Raw genomic sequence first — 26,111 nt, 5'->3', positions numbered from 1 at the left:
AGTGTTAACCAACAGCAAGGCTCTGGGAATTGCTGAACTGACAAGTGAAATGTTTCAACAAGCTGATTAAGTATTGGAATGACTCACTGTCTTATATCAAGAAATTTGGAAGACAGCTACTTGCCCAATTGGATGACATCTATATTTGTACCCATTCCAAGGAAAATTGACTAAACAAAATGCGTACATTATTCAGCAATATCATTGATGTCATATGCAAGTGCAATTTTGCTTAAGATCATTCAACAACTTCAGAAATACATTGATAGGTTCAGGTAGAATTCAATAAAGGACTTAGAACAATGGGTATCATGGCTGATATCAGATGGTTCTTGGCTGAAAGATGAGAATACCAGAAAGAAGTTCACTTGTGTTTCCTTCTCTGTGCCAAGGCATTCAACTGTGGGGAACATAACAAACTTGAGAAGGATGGGAATTCCAGAATACTTAATTGTAATCACGCAGAAATTGTAAATGGATCAAGAGGTAGTTGTGAGAATAGAACAAGGGAATTCTGTATATTTTAAAAGCATGATAGGTGTGTGTGTCAGAGTTGTAACCTCTCACCATACTTATTCAATATGTATGCTAAATAATCATCAGGAAATGAGATTATATGAAGGAGAATGTGTTATCAGGGTTGGGAGAAGGTTTATACAACCATCAATATGCTATGACAACCTTGCTTGCTGAAAGTTAGGAGGACTTGAAACACTTGCTAATGAATATCAAAGACTGCAGACTTCAGTAAGGATTCAACTCAATGTAAAGAAAGCCAAACTCCTCATACCTGGACCAATCAGTAACATCATGATAAACAGAAAAGATTGAAATAGTCCAGGATTTATTCTTGCTTGGATCCCAAACCAATACTTATGGAAGCAGCCGTAAAGAGTTCAAAGATGCATTGTATTAGATAAATCTACTGCACAAGACCTCTAAAGTGTTAAAAAGCAAGAATGTTACTTTGAGGACTGTGGTTAACCTGACCCTAGCCATGGAATTTTCAATTGCCACATCAGTATGTGAAAGTTGGACATTGAATAAGGAAGACAGAATAAGAATGGAGACATTTGACTTAAGGTGTTGATGAAGAATATTGAAACTAACATGGACTGCCAAAAGAATTGTGGTAGTTAAATAATCTGGTGTCGACTTGAGACTTCTTAGAGTGAAGGAGTGGAATTTAGTCTGTCAGTTGGGTATGACCTCATTTGGAGGTGCTATGGAGATCACTATCTCACTAGAGGTGGGACACGGGCACTCTCTACTGGGAATTCCTGATGACAAGACACAGGGAGCTCCACTAGAGCCTTGGAGCTGGAGGAGCCTTATGGAGATCCATGCCAGCACTTAGATGCTTACTCCGCTACTGAATCCACAAGACTTTCTACCACTGGCCTGTGATCTTCCTACATTCAGGGTCATTGCATGTGTTTCATGAGTCTGAAGATGAAATTATAGATTGGTATCGGACATATGGGCTAATACCGGACTTATGGATTTGATCTAGACTGGACTGGAATGTTTTCTAAATATTCAATTGCTCTGTTATATAAAGCTCTTTCTTGACACATATGAGTCTACCTAGATTTATTTCTCTAGTCTACTTGGACTAACACAACAATGCTTCTGGCTTGGAAGAAGTACAGACTGAACCATGCTGCTCAATGATAAAGATTTCAAGATTTCCTCTCACACACCTTGGATATATATTACAGGAGTGACCTACGAAAGCACATCAGGCTTGGTAAAGTTGAAAGGCAGTGATAAAAAGGAAAACCTTTGATGAGATGGATTAACTGCAGCAATGGGCTCAAATGTCAGAGACTGGGCACTGTTTTGCTCTATTGCACAAAGGGCTGTTATCAGTTGGAACTGACTTGAAGTCCCCTAATAACGACAACAACAACAACAACAACAACAACAACACATGTTACCAAGTATTAGGTCTTTCCCCAGATATTAGTTTCTCTAAAGAACATGTCCAAATTACATAAATGTTGTGACGTCTTCTTGTCTAAGGATTGTATTTCCCAGACAAATGCGTTTGTTCTGTTGTCAGTCCATGGTACTTTCAATATCCTTTGCTAACCCAATGCTCAAATGCACTAGGTCTTCCTTCTTCATTGTCCACCATCCACATGCATATGAAAAAAATTGAAAATATCCTGGCTTGGGTCAGGTGTACCTTAGTCCTCAAAGTTACATCTTTTTCCTTAAACACTTTGAGGTCGCATGCAGTAGGATTTGCTCGATATAACATGTCATTTAATTTCTTGACTACTGCTTCCATGAGCATTGTTTGTGGACCCAAGGACAAAATCTGTTAACTAATTGAGAGTCCTACTTGGCTTTCAATTATACTCCTATCCTCAGAATAACTCTCAGTCAATGATTGTGTAAGCTTATGGACCAAGGCCTAGCTCTTCCTATCTAACACTGGACTCTGAAGGGCAATCATAGGTCTATATATCCACATTATACTGGCAAATACATGGTCAAGGTCTGAAAGCTATCACTGTCCAATTTTATTCCTTCCCTTTTCCTTCCACATTTATTATTTTCCAATAATTATGTTTATTTCAGCAACCACTTCACGGACAACCTACAAGACTTGCCACGACTGGAGAATGTCTTCTCTATTTTCAGAAAAAAGACTTTTGGAGGATGAAAGTAACAACATAAATTTTTACAAGTATATTAATAGAAAGTCATGATATACGTTTATCTAATTCTAGAGCCAAATATACATTTCAGGAGAAGAATTATATCCACATACACAGGAGATGTTTTTAAAAGTTTGTGGGAAAATAAAATGAAATATGATGTATATTTTAATGTTTTTTTAAATACATATGCATACATGTGCATATTTTAGAGATATGACAGGCAACAATGTAAGACATTTCAGTTATTTTCATGATGGGTCACCATATTGTCAATAGAGTGGATAAAAATAAATCAATGCAGTATTTATGATGAAAGAGTCAAGCTATTGTAGGTGAAAGAGCTGTAATCTCATAATCATGTGTCAGCAGTTATATCCTAGTATAGAGGGCAAAGTTAAAAAATAAACATGTTACATGTTCATGATGACCACCTGTGAATTGAGAAAGTACAAACTTGGAGCACCTGAAAAGATATATAGTCCAACCTTTTACTCTAACCAGAGCTCATCTTTAGCTCTGAATAATTTTGAATAAATATTTACAATTTGTAATTAATTTAAATACAAATTGATAGAGCAATAAAAAAAACATTAGTGTGGGAAATATGAGCCCCTGTGGCTTTGGGCTGCTAACCTTATGATCAGCAATTCAAATGACTAGTTGCTCCTCAGGAGAAAAATGAAGTTTTCTACTCCTGTGAGCCGTTACAGCCCCAGAAACCACACAGGGCAGTTCTACCCTGTCCTTCAGGGTCACTATGAGTCGGAAATGACTCAACAGTAAGTACAGAAAATAAACCATTGTTAGTGGGTCAATTTTGAATTGTAGACAGCATAGGGTTTATGAGACTATAAATAGTTACAGGAGCAGAGAGACTCATCTCTCTCTTGCAAAGTGACTGGTGGGTTTGAATCACTAACTTCAACTTAAGCAGATCAATGCTTATCTGACATTACCATCAGGCACTTTCAGATAATTAGCAGGCCCTTAATCTTAAGTATTAGCCAGTGCAAAATTTGTTAGAAAAACACTAGGGCCAATTGCTGATTCTTCATACAAAATGTAAATGAAATCTCTTTTGTCCTCCTATAATTATGATGAAAGTATAATTCATTACACTCATTTCAGCACATGTTCACTCAAAAGGATGCCCTTTATAATTTGGTTGGGCATTTTATTACTATGTCTTCAGTGAAATTTATCATTTCATGGACAAATGGCAGCTAAAAAGGTTCAAACATTAACATTTTAATTCATATGCAGACAAATGTCAGAAATAAGTTATACACAACATGGATTCTCTATTATATCTTCCCTTGAGCCACTATAAACTTACACATGTAACTGTCCTTTTATGCTTTTACATCTTCTTCAGAATGAATGTTTGGCATTTGAATAGCCCAATAAAAAGTTTTATTAAAAATTATAGTGTAGATGTTGACATTATAGAAGGAATGAATTAAATCAGATTTTGAAAACAACCCTATCAAATAGTTTCTAGAACAGTTAAGAATTTTATTCTTAGTTAGACCAATGTTAGAATAAAGTAGTTTGGAAAAAAAGTAACTTACTTTTATCCAAGTTTGCTTTCTCATATAAAATTTATAACTATTTATATTTTGACAATATCTACACGGTAATGCAAAAATTAAATAAGACAAGATTTCTTTGTACAGAGTGGTATACTCTTGACCATTAGTTGGCTATTGGTTCATTGCAACTTGCATTTATAACAAAAGATAGAAAGTATTGGGACAACTTTTTTCAGAACCCCTCAAAAAACAATAGTTCACATAAGTCGCGAACCTTAGTACAGAATAGTTATTTAGAAATCAATCAAAGCACTTTTTACTATAGAAAAGACAGAGTATTAACATATACATTAGTTGATAAAGTAAGAAAGTAATTAAGTCCTAGAATATGCTACCAAAAGAGCAGTAGAGTTTCTCTTCTTAGATACCTCTAAGTATACAATAAACCACTTTTATCTGGGGATCTTTCAAGTCTCCAGTTCTTTCCTTTTATTTTGGGATGCCTGTGATATTTATAGCTTGATCACATCAGTAGTGTCTATCTACTGCATTTGACAAAAATGTCTCAAGAGTGCTATTTTCTCAAGTGCTTGATTCCCCACTCCAGCTTTGTGCATCAGCGTACTTCTCAGAATAGAAAGTCAAGTATCTTAGAGAGCATGTTCTTTAATATTAAACATTGGATACTTATATTCAAGAACCTACTTCCCTTGGTTTGATCCTAATGTTTAATGACAATAATCACAATAACTTGCATTAAGTCGTCTCCAGATGATTAAAGGTAAATTTAGTTAAAATTATAACCTACAAATCTTTCATATTCCAGTGTATGTTATTACTTGGTATGGTTAAACTACTAAAGATTGCTTTTAGAAATTCTAATACTTTACAAGTGTCAGATTTTTTTCTATTAAATTTATATACAACCTAAAGCAAAATACTACAAATGTATCAGCAACATTGTGTCTGACTTTGCTCCTAAAAGTGTGGCTGCCTGTGGTGGAACAGAGCATCTAATTCTTTCTCAAAATTGTATTCTTGTTTTTCTTTTTCTGTTGATCTTGCTTTTCCACCTGATGTTTTAATATGATATTGATGTGAGAGTATTACAACGGTTACGTATCACTAATTTTATGTCCTGCTGTCTTCATGAGACTACAGAAAAATATTTCACAAACAACAATAAAGTTTCATAATTATCTGTTTGACTCTGCTCAGTACAGACCAGTAAAAGTCAACAGTCAATGGTTCCCGGGGAATACAATTAAGGGGGAGGGGAGTGGAAAGGCACGCTAAGGGAGCTGATATCGAGGAGTTCAAGAAGGAAAAAATATTTTGAGATGGATTGTAGTAACAAATGTATAATACTGCTTGATGTGATTGAACTATGGAATGGTTTGATATCTGTAAGAGGTCCCAATGAAATGGTTTTGGAAAACAAGAAACAAAAAAACATTAATGTATTTTTAGTTCGAAAATAAGTGCATAGTATAAAGAGTAAAGAAGTTCTGTGAGTGTTGAATTATATTTATCTTAGTTAAATGGAAACACTTCAGTAAAACTCTCCCCCAACACCCCCACACAGATATTCTTGAAGGGTTTGCCAAAAATTATGGGTATTGGAGACTAAATGGAAGTTCTTTTGAACAGAAAATCCTACGTATTACATACTTGCAGTAAGTAAAGCCAAAAATTCTCAGCAGCCAGATGATAAAAAAGAAATAGAAATTTTTAAAATGTGGACAAATTGGGAAAGCACATAACAGGTGTAGAAAATAACTATCAAACTACCTCAGTGTCACACTGGTCCTTAGAAAGTATTAGAGATATAGAAATTAAAGTCCCACAAGGGATGTTCACAGCTGCACCCAGTTTATGCCATCTTCTTGTTAGAGATCTAGATGGTAGATTATCCTTACAGCTAGAATATAGGTACAATGTTGCTTGCAGCATAGACAGTAGAATGAAAACTAGCTAATAATTTCTAATCCTGCTGCTTATGATGTGTTTAAGATGGCTTTTAATCTTCACCTTAATTCTATAAATAATTTCCTAGTAGTATATCCATTCTGTAGATAAGAAAACTGGGATACAACAGAATTTTCCTTTTCAGAGAAAAACATCAAAAGAACTGGTATTAGAAAAGGGGCCGTATACAGCCACAGGCTATTAATTTGGAGTCTATTTTCTCCTTGATTATGACTTGCATTATTTTCTTCATTGAATAAGAAATATATCTGAATCTGACATGCATCTTTCAAAGACAATGTCATATAAATTATCATTTACTTTTAAGCCTTCTCAGTGAAATGATTAATAAATATTTTTAGAAGACAGGCCTTATTAATCATAATACATATTTTTCAAGGGACATATTCCTTAAAAGATCAATAAACCTTCCACTTTGTTCACCACAAGCACAGTTCTTATTTAAATGGGTGTTCCAAAAGAGACTCACTGCCAACAAGTCCATTTTCACTTATAGCAACCATCCATGGGGTTTCAAAATCTGGAAATCTTTCCAGGAGTACACACTCTTCTTATCTTTCTGTCCTGGAAAGAGGCTGGTGGGTATGAACACCTGACCTTTTGGACAACAGCCCAACACTTACTTGACAGTGCTATTATTCACATAATGCTTAAATATAATATAGCTGTGTTGTTGTTTTAACTGCTTGTCTACTTTCAAGGTAATGATTTATAAGTTAATAAGTGAATAAAACTTGAGTGGAACACACACACATAAACCTGTCCCAAAATCTCATTACTAAACAACATATATATGCACACAAAAACAAACTCAAAGCCATCTGGTTGATACCAACTCATAGCGAATGTAAAAGGCAGGGAAAACCTTCCCTGTGAGTTTCTAAGACTGTGTCTACAGGAGAGAAAGCCCTGGCTTTCTCCCGAGGAGACGCTCTTGGGTTCAAAGTGCTGACATTGCAGCTTCCCTGTTTCCCCGAAAATAAGACAGTGTCTTATAATAATTTTTGCTCCCAAAGTGGATATCTTATTTTTCCATGAAGAATACGGTACACATTTATCATTTTATTAAAAGAGACTTCACACTTCCTGTCTGCTCCGGCTGCACTGCAGGCAACAGTGAGTTGCGCGGCGACGCCTACTGCTACGGTCCAGAGTTCAGTGCTATGATAGCTTCAGGGCACCTTATTTTCAGGGGGATACCTTATATTTCAGCGAGAGGCAAAACTGTAAGTAGGTCTTATTTTCTGGGAATGTCTTACTTTCGAGGAAACACAGTAGCAGCCAGACTTAGGCCATGAAGACTCTTAACTCCCATCTCTTTTGTCACATCAAAATGCCCCTTGACTTTTACTCATAATTTTCAACTCAACAGTACGCCTTCTTTATTGTTTTTATCTGGTTTCCCAATTTAATCTCTATTCGAAGCAAGAACATTGAAATTCTTCCAGATATCTAAAATGCTCTTCACAATGGCCAAGGACAGAGCCTAAAACCAGAGAAAGAAAAGTAAATGCAAAATATATAAATAAAATTACACTATAAATGAATTATAATAAGTGGTGACTGTAAACTATAATAAAGCTAAATTATGTTCTATACTATCTTTTGAAAATATCAAAAATAATCTAAATAACTTTTAGAAAAATATCTATTTACCTTCCCTGCTACCTTTCTGAAAATCTTTTTTTTTAATCGTTTTATTAGGGGCTCATACAGCTCTTATCACAATCCATACATACATCAATTGTGTAAAGCACATTTGTACATTCATTGCCCTCATCATTCTCAAAAGATTTGCTCTCCACTTAAGCCCTTGGCATCAGGTCCTCATTTTTTCCCCTCCCTCCCTGCTCCTCCCTCCCTCGTGAACCCTTGATAATTTATAAATTATTATTTTGTTATATCTTTCCCTATCTGATGTCTCCTTTCACCCACTTTTCTGTTGTCCGTCCCCCAGGGAGGAGGTCACATGTAGATCTTTATAATTGGTTCCCCCTTTCCAACATGCCCTCCCTCTATGCTCCCAGTATCGCCACTCACACCACTGGTCCTGAAGGGATTATCTGCCCTGGGTTCCCTGTATTTCCAGTTCCTATTTGTACCAGTGTACATCCTCTGGTCCAGCCAGACTTGCAAGGTAGAATTCAGATCATGATAGTGGGGGTGGGGAGGAAACATTTAGGAACTAGAGGAAAGTTGTGTTTCATCGTTGCTACATCGTACCCTGACGGGATGATAGAAAAAATCCTGAACAAATGAGAATACGCAGACTACTAAATTCTCCTGGACCCCAGACTTTCTGAAACTATTGCCCTACAATAATCCTTAAATCTTATACCAAAATATCCCCTGAAGTCTTAAAATTGAAAAGTGGTTTACCTTGACTGGTAAAAAACTTCTTCTGTGAGCATCAGGCTCAGAACTATCTGTATGGGATCAAATCGACAGCAGCAACCGCAAAGAGTATATCGGAATCTTTGGGAGCAGTGCATTTATGTTGAAGGCTTAGGAGCAACTCTGAAAAGGAGGCAAGCAACGGTGACACAGCTTAAACAGTGTCATCTGTGTCATTGCATCAAACATGAAGAAACTGTTAGATGACTGTATGTTATGTTTGGTATATTCTCAGCAGCAACGACAAAATAAATCGATAATTTAAAAGCTTAGTTGAGACATTTGAAGTTATCATAAACCTTGGAATAATATGAATCTTAATTCCTCTCTATTTAGGTAAACGCTCTGTAAATGAGCTTCCAAATATGCATATATTTTCAAACACATATTCTTTACTTCATCTCTGCCACTGTAGTCTATATCCTAATTATCTCTGATAGAAAAGTTATAAATAAACTTATTTCCTCGCCTCCCAACTAGTCATTTCCTTATTTGAAATTGACACCAATATGACAGCAATCCAAAATTTACTCTCTTCTCTATTTTGTGTAGTAACAAGGAGCTGTGGCAGAAGGGAAGAGAAGAGTGTGGTTTTCATGTTTCCTGTCCCCCAGGGAGGGTGTTATATGTAGATCATTGTGATCGGTTCCCCATTTCTCCTCCCACCTTCCCCTAAGCCTCCTGGTATCACTACTCTCATTACTGGCCCTGAGGGGTTTATCTGTTCCAGATTCCCTGTGTTTCCAGCTCTTATCTGTACCAGTGTACATCCTCTGGTCTAGCCGGATTTGTAAGGTAGAATTGGGATCATGATAATAGGGGCCAGGGGAGACAGAATGAAGACTTAAAGAAATAGAGGAAAGTTGTGTGTTTCATCAGTGCTATACTGCACCCTCACTGGCTCGTCTCCTCCCTGTGACCCTTCTGTAAGGGGATGTCCAGTTGCCTACAGATGGGCTTTCGGTCTCTACTCTGCACTCCCCCTCATTCCCATTGATATGCTTTTTGTTTTGTTTTGGTCTTTGATGCCTGATATCTGATTCTATCGACATCTCGTGATTACATAGGCTGGTGTGCTTCTTCCATGTGGGCTTTGTTGCTCCTCAACTAGATAGCCACATGTTTATTGTCAAGCCTTTAAGAACCAAGATGCTGTATCTCTTGATAGCTGGGCACTATTAGCTTTCTTCACCACATTTACTTATGCACCTGCTTGTCTTCAGCAATCATGTTGGGAAGGTGAGCATCACGGAGTGCCAGGTTAATAGAACAAAGTGTTCCTGTGTTGTGCGAGTACTTGAGTAGCGTCCCAATTTCCATCTGCTAACTTAACACTTTTCTACTTATTTTGATTAATGGAAAATATTTGACCTTTCCATCTCTGATGTTTCTACCTTACGTGAATTTCGGCTTCCACAGATTTTTCTTTACTTTATCTTGCTTTATCATGAGGTCTTTCATGCGCTGAACTATACTCTTCCCCTCTTATTGTTAGACTAGTCCGGGAACAAAGTAATGAATCGTATCTAATCTAACTGGAACAAATAAGTGATTAGCAAACCCGGGATGTTTATAACCAGGCTGAGCACATTTACACAAAGAACAAACTGCTGACTATGTGTTGCATGCTTGACTAATGAAAAAACATCTAAAACAATTATTCTCTGTTGACCAAGTCAAATACAAAGCAATCAAAAGTATTTCAAAATATCTTTGAAAAATGCCCTTATTTATTATTTCCAATTTCTATGAAATTTGTGAAGCTCCCTTATAGATTGAAATTTTTATTAGTTTAGAACAGAATCTATATACCATTAAAATATACATCCTTGGTGTATGGGGTACAATGTCAAGCTATTAGTAGAATGTAGGCCTGAATCTCAATAAGTATAGAATCATGTTTTGGGAGAAAAATAAAATAAACAACCTTAGGGACATTGTAGAATCCTTTATTAGTAAAAGAATAATAATAAAGGGACAGGGAAAAGTTTGGCAAACACTAAGCGATTTAAAGAAAATAATATCTTCAAAGGCTAGTCAGTCATGCCCCAGCCTGATTTTCAATTTAAGGTTTTTGAAAGCAAATGTGGGATTTCAAAGTATAACAACTGCCCAATATCATGATATACATTCCAAATAACACCTTTTCCCTTGTTTTACAGTTTATCATCTCAGCAATTAGCCTACATGCATGATCTCATTTGTTCTCACACTTGAAATTTTTTATGGTATGTGGCCAATTTACATTACCTAAGGGGAAATTACACACTTTATAGGCTATGTTCTCAAACTGGCTAAGTAGCATCCTGTTGCTGATATCACCTGCACTTATAATTTCCTTCGTAATAAGTTAAAAACCTGATAGTTTCAATGTTACTGTGTGTGTTTGTGTTTCTCTCAGTAGCTGTTTTAATAGAAACACATTTTTAGCTACTTAAAAGATTTTTTTTAAATTTAACTAAAGAATGTCTATAATGATTCTTCAAACCAGTATTTTCAGGGTATAAATTTTTAATGCTGAATAGAGGTTCAAAATTCTTAGTGTCTAGTGGTGAAATTACTCAGGACACAGACACCTCATTCTAGAATCATCAAAGAGCAAGTTTTTATCAAACTGGCTCCAATTTTATATCAATACTCTAATAGTCTTATAATATGGAATGTATGTGTATGAATAAATATGCATATTGACAGCTGAATATTAAATTTGCTGATCCATTTCCAATTTAAATATACATTTCCTTTAATTACTGCTTTGTATTTCTCCCATTTCTATTTAGAAGAGTGATTGCTTTCTTGTATGGAAAGCTCCTCAGGGACGGGCCCAGACATAGCAGTGGTGAGGATAGCACCGGACGCCAAGTCAGTGATCGCATTTTGTGATTGCACAGGTAGGGTAACTGTGATCCTTGAACGACCTTTCTTTGGTATTGAAATGAACGTTGGAGATTATACCTGTCTTTGTTGCTGAACAAATTTCTCATTTTCTCAAATCTCCATCACAGATTATCTGTAATTAATCTTTGGACTTCCATTGATACAAAGGCTCTTCAAAATTTTAGTTGACTCCCTGTTTATTAGTCTCAACCAGTAATATGTGCTTGTAGTCAAATCCATAGCTTATTTGAAGGACTAATTTAAGATTTGCGGTATTTATTTAATTTCTGTCTCCCTCTAATGATGAATCGATATACTTTATTGTGGTATCTCTGTCATAAAGATTAATGTCATATGCATTAATCACTCCGGATTAGATATTTTAATCAAATTTTAAAATAATTAAATACAGTCTTAAATTCTTATAATTATAATAACAAACATCATAGACATATACTTACTTTTTGTCACTCATAGCATTTATTAGTTTTATATGCATATTGTGGGTTTGGAAAATAGTTGTTTTTCCAACTACAAAAATCCCCAAATTTCTGAGCTGTTTCTATTCTTTTACATTACTGTTAAAGTCCAGTTATTTTTTTGCTCCTTTATTTATTCTTCTAACTTTCAAACACAGTCAATTTTCATCAACACACATCACTGAAGTTCACATTGCTATCTTTTTTCCCTAGACTTACAATCTCATGAAGCACATGATTTGTCATCCAAATATCTTCAATGTCTGTTTAACTAATTATTTTGCCAATGCAAAGCACATACAATCAGCTTTAATTCCACTCTTATAGGCACTTTGTTACTTCTTCTAAAACTGATGCTGTATATTTAAGGCTTTGTAATGACAATATTTCAGATCTGGTATTCTGTTCCAAATCTGGTCTTAGTGATTGATTAGGCGAGGCCATACAATGGTAGCAAATGATGCTCATATCATAACTTACAACATTAATAAACTGTCACGTATTGCTCATACGAATATACTACCACTCTAAAGCTTCCCAGGGCCATTGTCACCCATGTAGTGGATCAGCATGGCAGATCCACTACAAGTACATTGTCATGTGTGCTCCTAGACAAGGAAGAAAATAAAATGGGATGGTAGCCCATCTATGCTTCTACTGGAAAGTAATAAATGCATTTTAGTAGTCTATTGATTAAAGTAAGTACCATGTTCCCATCTCCTAAAATAAGTTGAGGACATGCAATCTAAACATGCTTTTTTTGGAGGATGAATGGCCCAAATACTGATGTGCAAATACTAGTGACTACCCAATTTATGATGTGTGTGTCAGGACATTGTTTCTACTGCCTTTGCTACTACCCTTTGACACTTCCAAGCCTAGTGAGTAAATATGGGAGTCTTGAATCTAGTTATCATGCCCCCACATCTTTCATGGACAATAGCAAATTTATAAAATGGTAAATAGAGTGCTGCTACAATAATACAGAAATCAGTAATATTTCTAATAGGGAAATTGCACCCACTTAAATTTTGCCTTCATAAGATGACTGAACAAAGTGATTTGTATTTGGAACCTTATCAGGAAGGTCATAGAAGAAAAGTAGGTTTTTGTTTTTCACATCATCCAGTATGGAAAGGAATTCTAGATGCTAACTTATCAGCCCATCTTATGCATGATCTCTGTCTTCTGCTTCTAAGATTCCATAAGTCTTTAAAATTTTTTCTTTGCATTATGGAGAATAATTTGTGACAAATAAGTCTATTTGCCTTTCTCTGTGATAAAGGGCACAAACTGCCCTTTGCTCACAGCTTCCTGTCCCTGGGCCACATACAAATGTCTTTATTTTTGTGTTCCTCCCAATATGAACACAGTGAACTCTGGTGGCACAATGTAGTAACATTAACCTACTAACTGAAAGGTTGGTGGTTTGAACCTACCAACCCCTTCACCCAAGAAATATGAGACAGTCTGCTTCTATAAAGATTCACGGTTTTGTAAAATTTATAGAACAATTTTATTCTGCAATGTTAGTATTACTGTTGTTAGGTGCTATCGAGTTGGTTCCCACCAATAGCGGTCCTTTGCACAACAGAACTGAAACACTGCCTGGTCCTGCCCCATCTTCACCATTGTCCTTTTGCCCGAGCCCATTGATGCAACTAAGGAGTCGATCCTTCTCAATGAAGGTCTTCCTCTTTTCGTCACCCTTCCACTTTGCCATACATGATGCCCTTCTCCAGTTACTGGTCTTTCCTGACAATATGTCCAAAGTATGTAAGAGGAAGTCTTGCCATCCTTGCCTCTAAGGAGCACGCTTGCCTTACTTCTTCCAATACCGATTGGTTTGTCCTTTTAGCAGTCCATGATACTTTCAATATTCTTCTCCAGCACCACAATTCAAAAGCATCTATTCTTCTACAATCTTTCTTATTCAATCCCCAACTTTCACATACATAGGAAGCAATGGAGAAAACCAGGGCTTGGATCAGGTGCACCTTACTCCTCAAATTAACACCCTTGCTCTTTAAATCTAAAGAGGTTTTATACACCAGAGTTACCTAATGCAAAGTGTAACTTGATCTCTCAACTGCTGCTTCCATGAGCATTGGTTGGAGATACAAGAAGGATCAAATCCTTGATGACTTCAATCCTTTCTTTGTTTATCATGATGTTAACTGTCCAATGGGAGGGTTTTTTCTTCCTTGTATTGAGTTGTAATCCAAACTGAAGGTTACAATCCTTATCTTCATGGCAAGTGCTTCTAGTTCCCCTCACTTTCAGCAAGCAAAGGTGTGTCATCTGCATAATGCAGGGTGTTAATTAGCCTTCCTCCAATCCTGATGTCATATAAGCCAGCTTCTCTGATGATTTTCTCAACATATAGATTGAACAAGCATGGTGAGAGGATGCAACCCTGATGCATATCTTTCCTGATTATAAACCACACAGTATGCTCTTGTTCTGTTTGTACAACTGCTTCTTCATCCAGGTACAAATTCCTCATGAGCCCAGTGAAGTGTTCTGGAATTCCCATTCTTCTCAAGGCTGTCCACAGTTTATTATTGACCACAAAGTTGAATGCCTTTGAATAGTCAATGAAAGACAAGTAAACATCTTTCTGGTATTCTCTGCTTTCAGCCAAGGTACATCTGACCTTGTTCCATGTCCTCTTCTGAATCTGGCCTGAGCTTCTGACAGTTCACTGTGACTGTACTGCTGCAACCATTATTGGATGATCTTAAAATTTTACTGTGTGCAATATCAATGATATCATTATACAGTGTTAGCATTCTACTAGGTAATCTTTCTTGGGAATTAGCACAAACAAGGATCTCGCCCAGTCTTTTGGCCAAATTTTCCTGGCATAGATGAGTGAGCTCTTCCAGTGCTACTTTAGCTTGCTGAACTGTTTCAGTGGGTATTCCATTAATTCCTGGAGCCTTGCTTTTGGCCAATATATTCAGTTCAGCCTGAATGTTTTCTTTCAGCACCGTTGGTTCTTGCTCACATGCTAGCTCTTGACATGGTGGACTGTCACCTAGTTATTTTTGGTAGAGTGACTTGTATTCTTCCCATCTTCTCTTGAGGGTCCTTGAATAAGTCAATAATTTCTTGATGGTATCTTTGCCTATAGAACCTTACTATAGGGTTTCTATGAGTCAGAATCAACTTGAAAGGAGAGGGGAAAACCTGAACAGACTATAGCTTGTCAATAATACTTCTGCATGGCACCCTCCCACAGGTTTAGTTAATTTGATTCCATATCTGGAGAGATCCACATGTAAAGAGTAACTTTTTGGTTGTTGAAAAAAATGTGTTCACATGAAAAAAATCATTGGCCTTTCATCTCCAGCATAGTTGTTATCACCAAGGCTATATTTTCCAATGATCAGTCCATATCTCTTTGTTTCCAACTTTTTCCTTCTAATCACTAATAATTATAACTGCATCTTGATTGCATTTTTAGGCAATGTTAGGCTGAGGAAGTTGATAGAATTCTTCAATCATTTCTTTTTCGTAATCATTTTTTTTTCTTTTTCATTTCTTTTTCTTTTTTTTAAATTTTTTTTCTTTTTTTTTTTTGACAAACCCTTGTGTCAAGGGCTGACTTTCAATAGATCGCAGCGAGGGAGCTGCTCTGCTACGTATGAAACCCCGACCCAGAAGCAGGTCGTCTACGAATGGTTTAGCACCAGGCTCCCCAGGAACGTGCGGTGCGTGACGGGGCGAGGGGGCGGCCGCCTTTCCGGCCACGCCCCATTTCCCGGGACGAGGGGCACGCAGCTATCTGAGGCCAACCGAGGCTCCGCGGCGCTGCCGTATAGTTCCTCCTGGGCGGGATTCTGACTTAGAAGCGTTCAGTCATAATCCCACAGATGGTAGCTTCGCCCCATTGGCTCCTCAACCAAGCACATACACCAAATGTCAGAACCTGCGGTTCGTAATCATTTTATTGGGGGCTAGTACAGCTCTTATTTCAATCCATCCATCCATCCATTGTGTCAAGCACGTTTGTACATTTCTTGCCATGATCATTGTCAAAACATTTTCTTTCTACTTGAGCCTTTGGTATCAGCTCTTCATTTTTTCCCTCCATCCCCCACACTCCTTCCCTCATGAACCCTTGATAATTTATAATTTCTTTCATGTTTTACACTGATCAATGTCACCCTTAACCCACTTTTATATTGCCCATCCCCCTGGGAAGGAGGGTTCCCTTTTCTACACCCACCTTACACTTATCCTCTTGGTATTGCTACTCTCATTATTGGTTGGTCCTGAGGGGATTATCTGTCCTGGATTCCCTATGTTTCCAGCTCTTATCTGTACCAATGTACATGCTCGGGTCTAGCCAAATTTGTATAGTATAATTGGGGTCATGATAGTCGGGGTGAGGAAGCATTAAAAAACTAAAGGAAAGTTGTATGTTTTATCGGTGCTATGCTGTACCCAAACTGGCATGTCTCTTCCTTGTGACCCTCCTGTAAGGGGATGTCTAATTGTCTACAGATGGGCTTTGGGTCTCCACTTTGCCCTCCCCTCATTCACATTGATATGATTTTTTGTTCAGGTTTCTGATGCCTAATACCCAATCCCCATCAAAACCTCATGATCACACAGGCTGGTAAGCTTTGTTGCTTCTCAGCTTGATGGCTGCTTGTTTATCTTCAAGCCTTTAAGACCCCAGACACTATACATTTTGATAGCCAGGCACCATCTGCTCTCCTCACCACATTTGCTTATGCACCCATTTTGTCTTCAGTGATCGGGAAGATGAGCATCACGGAATGCCAGATTATTAGAACAAAGTGTTTGTGCATTGAGGGAGTACTTGAGTAGAAGACCAATGTCTGTCTACTACCTTAATACTCAACATATATATATATATGTACCTAGATCTATTTCCCTATCATTTTATATATATGTATTTTCATATGTACATTCCTATATTTAGACCTCTGTAAAAGTTCTTTGCCTCCTAGTTCTTTCCTCTATTTCCTTTTACTTTCCTCTTGTCTCACTATCATGTTTGGCCTTCATTTGGGTTTCAGTAATTCCTCTCAGTTACATTGCCTTTCATCAAGTCCTGGATTTAGTGATTGGTGTGTGAATTTGCATAATAGTTGTATTAACTTACTTCCTTGTAGTAATATAGAAATCATTTGATGAAATATACATTTGTACCACAAGATAGATCTCGGAAAGTTATTTTTGTCAATAAATGAAATGTCATTACTCTTAGAGTTGTCATTCTGAGCATAGTAAGTCATATCATCATCTAACTCAAAATGGCTAATATCTATTCATTTCAGCTCACTAATACCTTGGATATAGATCTTTGCAAATTCTGCTTCATTTTTGACACTTTCCAATTCTCATATATTCATACTTCCTACATTTCACTTTCCCATTATTAGTAAATATTTGCAACAGTGTCTTCTCATTTTGAGTTGTGCGCCTCAGCTGGAAAAGATACTGATCACTTTGTTCCATCCACATTATTAATCTTGACTTTATTTTGAAAAAGTAGAACTGCTTTTGTTGTGTTTTGAGTGCCTTCCCACCTGAAAGGATCATTTTTCAGCATTATACCATACACTATTCGACTACTATTCATAATGTGTTCAGTGGTTAATCCCTCAAAATTGGACCACATATTATATTTTCCTCATGTGTCCTAGTCTGGAAGTGCTGTTGAAACTGGTTTTCAAAATAATATTGGTTTCATAGCTTCGATTATCAGAGAAGCATGCAAGCCATGGCAGTACGACAAGCTGATAGAAGAGTGGTGTACCTCAACTCCTTCCCTTAAGATAGTTAGTTATGCATAAGGAGTTTTAATAACCTTGCTTCCTATAAGCTCCATAATATTCATGGATATATTTGCAGCACTTATGAATAAATATATGGGAATAAACTCTGGCAAACCTCTCCATATATTCATGGGCGTAGTGCCAATCACTTTTCTGCCCATGTTTATCTTGAGTGTTAATGTATATCCATTTTTCGACTCTTGTTCTTGCTGCTCTGGTAGAATTTTGTATGTAACAGAGCATGCCTTTGATGTCTTCACCTGTTGTGCTCCTCCTGGTGTCTTCCTTTGCTTCGATCATTTTATACTGTCCTCTCCCTCACTGTGTATTATCTTGCCCTTATCCAACTATCGCTCTAGTTCGTGATGCACAGCCCCTTTCTCTCCTACCTCTAGTAATCTACAAAGAATGATTCTTTCTGCGTGTAACCCTTTTCTTGACTTTATACAGTAATAGTCTCCTACAACATGTATCCCTTTGTGCTTGACTAATGTCAGTGTCCTCTAAGTTCATTCACATTATGAGGTGTTTCCCAGGCGCATCGTTATCCTTTAACATTGCCTACTACATGCTTTATTTTATTTGTTCATTCACCATTGATGAACACTTAGATTGTTTCTATCTTATTGTTATCATGAATAATGTTGCCGTGCACATGAGTATATATATCATGGTAATTCTCTTTTTTCTTCAAGATATGTACCTAGTAGTGGGGTTACTGAATCATGTTATTTCTATTTCTAACTTTTTAAGAAGTGTCACATTGTTAGGAAAATACCTTTCCATGCTCAACCTAACCACATATCGACAAAAAGACTATTTAAAGTGTCACTATCTAATGATTAAGGATCTTGTGCTAGAACACAATTCAATTTTCTGTTTTCTTTATTGACAAAGTATTGCTATCAAAAGCAAATCTCAGCTGGCTTACATAGTATGCTTAATGAACTAAGTGATTTTAATTCTAGCTTAAGTTCCTTTCTCCTTGTATCAGGGTAACAAAAAATTCATAAGTTGATCACTATTCATGTATAAATCTTACTGTTTCAGTCTTTTACGTATGCTGGAGCAGTGAATGGGATTCCAAAATAAAGATTACATAGTCCATAGGGTTTTCAAATATTTTAGAGCTCCATACACTAATTACCTACTCCGGATACCTATTTCATTGGAAAATCAAAAAATCTGTAAATACTAACTTCCTGAGAATCATATGCAAAAACCAATTTACATAGTTGATGGAAATCGTTAACATCTAAACCGATCGTTACAATAATATATTTTAAATGATCTATAAAAAAGAGCTCCCCCAAAAATCTTCCTTTGAATTAATTTCCACCTGTCACTAGATTTAAAACATCAGTAAAATAAAATACATTTAATGATAGGAAGAAGATCATGTAATTCAATTTACTTTTAAGTAAGAAGATGTATTTGAATTTTGTTTCCAGTGACAGATTATTAAAATGTCTAGATGTTCAACTAATGAGCTAAATAAAAAATAAAAGCTAAGATATTTAAACAATTCTTCAGGATTTGTATTCTAAGTATATTGTGACTAAACAAAAATATCAGTTATCTCAAATTATTTTGGATTGAAGGTATTTGAATGGCAGCTAGAGAACCATCCATCAGTCACCTGATTCCTAGAAGTATTCATTTATTTTACCTTAAAAATGCCACAATGTTTTAAGATAAAAGAAGCAAACATCCCACATGAAAACTAATAGAGCTCCTCTTTTGTAATGTTAAGGTTGTTATCTCTGTATTTCTAAGATTCTAACCACACTCTTGTTTCTTTCTGTCCTTGATTTATGTGGAGGCTGACCTGAGCCTAACCCCGCCTGCCTTATTCAGAGCCAGTCTTTAGGAATATGGGACATGGCTTAGAGAAAAAGAGTTAACGGAGGAATAGTTTCTCTGACAAGTAAGTATTAAAGACTTTCTCTTTTTATATCACACAAGAGATCAAGGGATTATTAAAATAAATTGAGAATGGATATACATATGAATTAAGAACAGAACTTAAATAGAAATGCTGTTTTGAGAAAACAAAGGAAAGAAAACAACATAGGTTGCCTGGAAGTAATCAATTCCTACTTTTATAAAGCTTTGCATCAAGCTGAGTAATTAGCATCAAGGCCAGATCAATTTTTCTGAATGCATGACAGCATACTAATTAAAAGTGATTGGTCTAATCAGAATCACATTAACAACAAGAAAGGCAATGGCAGATGTATCACTATATACACAATGCCTTGACTCATCAAATGCTCTGACACTCAAACAGTTGTGGATGCAGTTGCCTTTTTGCCATTCTTCTTTTTTTTCCCCTTACAAATTGAAGAGAAAGGATGTCGTGGAGGAAGAGGGAGGGGAAACTCCACAAGGCTCTGCCAGGGAGGACCTTCAAAAACAATTAGGGGAAATCAAACCTTAGATAAAGGTCCAATACTATAATTTCTAAAGCTTCCAGCTAAGATTTTGGATAACTTTTTGGAGTATGAACTATTTATTAAAAGACAAGGTCAATAATCTCATTTCTTCTTGGGTATGCCTTGAGCAGGGCCCCAGCAAGCAGCTTTCTTGGTGTGCTGACTTGTAGTGTAGTCCGTTGGGGGCCAGAATATTCTTCAGTTGCTGCACATTTCATGGAACTTGTCCAGAGCATTGGTTAGGACCTGGCTGTACTCACCACTATTCAGGCCTTTCTGTTTGTTCAAGAACCAATCTGGAATCCTGCACTGATATGGGTTTTACATAAAATTGATCATGTCCTCCAGCTCATCCTCTGTGACTTTGCCTGCTATCATGGTGGTGCTGATGATGTCTGCTTTCCTCAACACCACAACAGCATATCTGCACTCTCACCCTAAATGGCAGTGACAGACAAAGGTCTCATTTTTTACTTTCTGCCTCTATGAAAGAAAATGTTGAATTCTCCCAACACGTGGTGTAATTCGTCCTGCGTAACTACAGAAATGTATGGGGTGGTTGCACAGCAATAGACCTCTTCTGGGGGGAATGTTTGTTTTTGTGTGAAATAAAATACTTTTATTAGTATATGTATACATGCCATAGCATAACATATGAAAGAATATACATCACAATTATCACTAAGGATTAAGCTTAAAATAAATGCTCCAAAGATTTGTCAGACTCTAAAATATTCTAAGTATAAACTACTCTATCTACGTATTATGTGAAGAAAAAATATTAAACTAATATGCCTTTGATTTTTCTATAATAATACCATTATAGTCATAATCCTGCATAAATTGTGATAGCAGATTCAAATCCTTTAAAACAACCCAACTATGTCCACTTTTTCTTGAATTGTAGCTACTTCTGAAACAAACATACATATGTTAGAATGAAGTCTCTGAGGTTAAAATATATCAATTGAATATAGCTATTATCTTATTAATTAAATATTTATCATTTCCATGTGCCAAGCATTGTGCTCAGATGACACAGAGAGATGCTGTTTCTGTCCATTTTATTTTGCATAGTAAGTACAAAGATAAAATAAAAACAGCCAAGTGTATGTCCCTAAACATGGAAGCCTGATTCTTGACTAGACTTCATTAGCACCCAAGGATCACCTAGGTGTCCGCATAGTTCTGTGCCCCCATAATTTCTGTCAGTGTGCCAGGTTTATAATAGCAGTTTGAAGATAGGTAAGTACTTAAAAGATTCCAGGCACTTAAACCCATTTGCCATTAAATAGATTATGATTCATAATGACCCTATGTCCAACAGAACACTGCCTGGTCCTATGCTATCCTCACAATGTTTATGTTTCAGCTCAATTTTGGAACTACTGTGTCAATCCATCTCATTGACAGTCTTCCTCTATTTGACTGTCCTCTACTTTATCAAGCACGATGTTCTCTTCAAGGTCTCTTCTAGTAACGACAAAGTATATGCACTGAAGTCTCACCATCCTAGCTTCCAAGCAGCATTCTGTTTGTCCTTCTTCCAATACTAATTTGTTGAATTTTTGGCAGTCTATGGTATTTGCAATATTCTTCACTACCTCCATAACTCAAATGCATAATTCTTTGATTTTTCTTAGCCAATGTCCAACTTTCACATGTATTTGAGAAAATTGAAAATACTATAACTTGGGTCAGGCACATCTTATTCCTCAAAGTAATATCCTTGCTGTCCAACACCTTACAGAGGTTATGCAAGAGATTTACCCCATGCTGTGTGTAGTTTGATCTCTGGATTTCTGCTTCCATGAGCACTGATTGTGGATTTGAGCAAGATAAAATTCTCGACAATTTCAATCTTTTCTCTGTTTATCATGATGTTAACAATTGATTCCGTTTTAAGGATTTTGGGTTTCCATTACATTAAGTTGTGATCCACATTGAAGGATTCAATCCTTGATCTTCATCAGCAAATGTTTCAAGCTCTGTTCACTCTTCAACCTAGACTGTATAAGTCAACTGCTAACTGAATACGTGGAGACTCCAGAATACATAGAGGGCACGTGAGGGGAAAATTCTAGAGATCTAGTTTCAGAGAAGACATAATCATTGGGAACTCTATGGAACAGTTATATGCTGAAAAGCATGGTCGCCATGAGTAGTAATAGAGACTATGGCAATTGAATTTTGTTTTGTTTTTAGTAATAGACAATGAAATTCCTCTGGACTTACTAGACTACTTCCTGGTTACTTTTGTTAACATCTCTGGGGACTAAAATTTCCTTCCTATAATTACCACATAATACATTTGACCAACTCCAAAATTTTCCATAATTCAATCACCTTGATTCTCCTTTCTTCTTAATTAGGAAAGAATGCTTTTTTTAGATTACACTAACTGGATTATTAGTATGATTGCCCTGTGAATATCAAAAGATGATCCATAACCTTCTTGCACTTATTGTTCCGAAGATTATACTATTTTTAGACTAGAAGGAGTGTAGATGTTATACATTTCCTTCTAAATCACTAACCGTCCATGCTTCCATTCTCAAAAAGCGTTTCTCTCATAAGCTCAATTTGTCGTCCCAATTTTCAAAATACGAAAGAGTACTCCACCTAAAAACTGAATTGTGCTGGGGGGAGCGGAGTTTTTATAGTACACATTTTTCCCACTAAGCAAGCGTCAAGCAACTCACTTTGAGTTAGTGCACCCAGCGGTGTTACCTGGGAAGGCTCTCTCTGGTCACAGTGCATTTTTTTGTGAAAGCAGCTTTTCACTCAAACCTTATTTTTTGTGATGGCCAATTCAGAAGGACAGCATGCGGCTGTGAACTTTTGTTTCCTGCTCTGGAAAAATGCCACAGAGGCTGTTATGATACTGACCACAGCTTACAAGGACATCACTATAGGAAAAACTCAAGCGTACAAGTGATTTTCTCATTTGAAAAAATGGTGAAATGTAGATTGATGAAAAACCTCATGAATGAAAATATCAACTCATAGTGCATTTGGAGTTCATTCCAGTAGGTCAGACTGTTCATCAAGTTTTCTATTTAGAAGTTCTGAAAAGATTGAATAACAGTGTGCAACAAAAAAGGCTTGATTTGCCATAGTTGGGGGCTGTTTTAGCCACCACAACAATGCACCTCTTCATGCAGCCATCTCATTGTGCCAGTTTGGGGCAAAAAACCCAGCATGCATCTCTTGCCCCATGCACCTTACTAACCTGACCTCATTCCATGAGACTTATTTTTGTTTTTGTGAATGAAGAAGGACATGAAAGGACTGGGATTTGGTGGCATAGAAGAGGTGAAGAAAAAACAACAAAACAAACGAGGGAGGTGCTATCAGCTTTCCAAAAGATGAGTTTGGAAAATGTTTTAAGAATGGAATCACAGATTTTACCAATGTATTAAATGTAATGCAGATTACTTTGAAAGTGATAAGGTTGTTTTGTAAAATATTTTAAAACCTAGTTTTGAAAAAAAATTCCATTTTCTGGGGGTATCCCTTGTAATGGGGACTTTCTGGCCCATTTTGTAGAGCTTTTCTTTATGTAATACAGATCATACCTATTCATTTGACATGTTTCATGTGGTTTCTATTGTAATCTTCATTGTGTGAACATAGACTTTAATAAGCATAATCCCTAATATGCTAACCATGTTTAATAGGACATGATAGCAACTTTCCAATGGACAGTTTGACAACCAAAGATGCATTTGTTTTTTCATGCCACAGACTAATTCAGTTGGGAGATGAGGAATAGGGAAAGGGGAGTGGTGTACCAAGAAGTTGTTCAGCATTCTTAATTCAGTCAAGAGGCCTGGTGGCATAGTGGTTATATATCGGGCTGCTCACTGCAATGTCATCAGGCTATCCTGAGGAGAAAGATGGAGCTTTCTACTCCTGTAAAGTGTTACAGTTTCTGAAACTCACAGCGTCAGCTCTATCCTGTCACACAGAGTCACTACGAATTGCCATTGACTTGATCATGACAATGAGTTTTTATTGTGCCACCACCATCTGCAGTATTAAGCTGTGACCTTCAATTATGAATATGAAGTGAGACAATCTGAGATATTTTTTATGGGTCAGGCACTTTGCTGACCAGAACTCAGAAACTCCAACCTAACAGAAAGGGGACTTGGAAGTGTCCCATATATGTGTGCCCAGAAAGAAAAGGGAAAAGACACCCATGAGCCAGCACTATCTTTGTTCTTCCTCAATCTGCAGTTCTGAGAACCAAATATTTTTCTTCTCTTTTATTTCCACTTTCCCTTCTCATGAGAACATTTCACATTCCATCCATTTTTGCATCCAGCCTTAAGGTCATATTTTCACATTTTGTGTTGCTTGACTATCCCTATTGTAGCTAAACATGGCACCTCTATTTTCAACAAGTTACCACTGAAATATCTAGTTATCTGCCCATTTTCAACCCCATACCGAATACCCAGTGATGAGTCAGAGATAAGGTACATTTAAATTTATACAAAACTTAAATTAAGAAGACTGGCTTTGAAGACTATGCAAATTTTCTCAACTACCTACTAGAGTAAGCCAAGGAAGCTGAAAATTGTTTAATAGACAGTAATGCTAAAGTTGTTTTAAATCTGATCTCAGAAGATCATTATCAAGTAATATTCCTTAAAATTTCCATCAATGCCTAAGCTCTTTGGTCTCATTCTATGCAGCAGTTTTACATTCAAAGGCATTTTTAGACACAAGTCTCACATTTGTTTTTTAAATCTGGTTCCTTCCATTTTGCCTCTTTCTCACCTTATTTGTGGTCACATTGAGGTATTCAGACACCAACAAGCAAAAGCCATTTATATGATTTTTAATCCAAGATTAGCCTTAATGGACCTTTTAATTTCTGCTTTCAAACCAATACATATGTAATTCTCTTCTGTGATCACCACTTATTATAATACTGTATGATGCTAGATCAATAAAAATCATTGTTTTCTAAAGTCGCATAAGCAACAGTTTTACTAATGGCTTTAGTTTTACAAAATATATCACTATATTTTCACTCTCTGAAACCATTTTTGCTTTTTTAAATTGCCCACATTTGAGCAATTAAGCCAAGACCATACATTTAAACTTCTCATTACAGTGGCATGCCACAGTAGGATTCAATTGTTTTCTAGTGTAAATATATATATATATATATAAATATAAACAGTGAATATTTTGAGAATTGGAGCTGGACAGAGTAGTCTTATTTGGGGTTTGCAATATCTTTGCTTTTGAGAATGTGCATCTTTAACACTTTTCTAGTTTTCATTGTTGTGGGGAAATACTTGGGATTTCTTTCTCTGACAGATTTCTGCCTTATTCAGGATTGTTCAGGTTTTAATCTATGTAATATTTTAAGAAGCAAGTAAAAAATTCTAAATGGCTTAAATCACTAGTGGTTTACATAGTGTTCATATCATAATCTAAATAGTTAGGTGGAAACGTATTATGTTTCAAAGGGTAATTTAGGAACTCTAGAGTTTTTTATGATTTTCAATGGCTTTCAAGATATTATTTACAAAACTGATATGCAATAAGAACACTAGCATGTTTTATAAACTTAACCTTAAAATTGTCTATTTTATTTCTTCCATGTACCATTTGCAAGAATTGAATACTTCTCTCTTAACCTAAATGTAAAGAATCTGGGGATCTTGCATTAGTGCTGAACATGAAAAAAAACCATGAAGTTTGGTGAACATTATTTGAATTTTTAATATATAAATACAAATATTTGTAACATTCAGAAGCCCAACTATACATTATTAAAATCTTCAGTATATTTTAAGAAAAGTCAGAGCAGAATTTGAAGAAAAATGGGAATAGAATTAAGTCTTGAGTTTATCAGAGATCCATTTACAGAACTGTTATAAATTGAAAAATGTCC

General features: G+C 36.3%; 1 pseudogene; it reads right to left on the bottom strand.

The window, feature by feature from the left end:
• Positions 1-15,620: 15,620 nt before the first annotated feature.
• LOC101652522 overlaps positions 15,621-26,111 on the bottom strand; it is a 30,783-nt pseudogene continuing 20,292 nt past the window's right edge.

This window comes from Echinops telfairi, unplaced genomic scaffold (genome assembly GCF_000313985.2).
Source record: "Echinops telfairi isolate 266 unplaced genomic scaffold, ASM31398v2 ScPeMD7_6;HRSCAF=24_1, whole genome shotgun sequence".
Taxonomy (NCBI): domain Eukaryota; kingdom Metazoa; phylum Chordata; class Mammalia; order Afrosoricida; family Tenrecidae; genus Echinops; species Echinops telfairi.
This window is presented reverse-complemented; position numbering and strand designations above follow the sequence as displayed.